Raw genomic sequence first — 1,518 nt, 5'->3', positions numbered from 1 at the left:
TATGTTCCCTGTATGGGTGGGGGGGTGTTGTTGTTTTTTTAGGAGGGGGTTGGGGCGGTTTTTGTTGTTGTTTTGTTTTGTTTGTTGTTATTTTTGTCTATGTTCCCTGTATGAGTGGGAGGGGGGTAGGGGGCGTTGCTTTGTTGTTGTTGTTCGTGTTGTTTTGTTTTGTTTGTTTTGTTTGTTTGTTTTTTGCTGGATTCTGATTTGGAGAAATTGTTCACGCCTCAACTGTCCAGAAGCAGGGGGAGATGACCGGACCTGATGTTGGCGGGAAGTGTGTGGTCGTTGTGGCGTTCTGTCTCCGCCTCTCTCGTTCTGTGCTGGATGTGTCCCGTATATCCCCTTTGTTCTTATAAAGATGTGTGTGGTCTCTTGTGGGCTTCTGTGTGGCGTGGGGCGGTTTGGACCCTGGGGTAAAGGAAAGGGGAAGGGATGGGGAGGAGACGGATAAGAGCGGCGTGGGTGGGAAGAGAGGGGGGGGGGGGGCATCGGAGCCTGTTTTACGTATTTTTCATCCAGTTTGCTTCCGTGAATATACATGTATTTTGTATTTTGGCCCAGGATCAACTGGGTTGTCGTTACTTTTTGTTGAAGTGAAATTTTACTTCATTTGAAACAGAAATAGCTATATGTGAGGCAGTGTGGTGGAATCAGGCTCTCGTCAACATAATCAAAGTGAAGAAACTTGCATTTTCCCGCGGGTTTGTGAATTTTTATCAAATTTTTGTTTTTTGGCTCAAAACCTTTCATGCCCATTAAAGAACTCATTTCTGAGAGTATGTTTCTGCAAAACGTTGATTAAAAGCACAAAAAATGTAAATTTTCAGTTACCACGGACTCTTAAGCTAAGGAAATAACTAAATCTTTGGCGGCCATTTTCTCTCTAATTTTACCTCTGAAAACAGGTGACCCCCACCTCCTTCATTTGCAAATATTTCGACCTCTATTTAAGATAAAGGGATATTGTTTTCATCCAAATAAAGACAAGTGAACAAGCTTTAAGATGATACAAATAACTCTGTATGCCCAAAAATTGACGAGAGTCTGATTCCACCCTGCTGCCTCACATATTATAATAATATACGTTCCAAAAATTAGAGGTATCACTAGAGAGGAACATACGACGGGAAAAAAGGAGAGCTAAGTAGACGTTGGGTTCTCAATGAGAAAGCTGGAGAAAACCACACCATAGCTACCCAGGATTATAAAACATCGCGAGAGCAGATGTCCAAGTCCAAGTCGTAGTCTGTCATGATAGCGCGACCTCAGTGCTTTCTTGTCCTACCTCCATTTTGTTTAACGTAGAAAATGTGACTTCTTCTTCTAAAGCTCACTCTTTGTTATGAACTGTTTTCACTATTATTACAAATGGAGATAGGACAAGAAAACCTTGAAGTCGTGATAAGCATTGGTACCTCGTGGGTACTATCGGAACATGACGATAAATTCGACCGTCCTGCCTCGTGATTACTCGAAAGTACCGAATAAATGGAGGAGGGGGGGTGTTGAACAAGG

The sequence above is a fragment of the Aplysia californica genome, unplaced genomic scaffold, assembly GCF_000002075.1.
Source record: "Aplysia californica isolate F4 #8 unplaced genomic scaffold, AplCal3.0 scaffold00270, whole genome shotgun sequence".
In the NCBI taxonomy this organism is placed as follows: Eukaryota; Metazoa; Mollusca; class Gastropoda; order Aplysiida; family Aplysiidae; genus Aplysia; species Aplysia californica.
The sequence above is the reverse complement of the archived record's forward strand: the minus strand, read 5'-3'. Positions refer to the sequence as shown.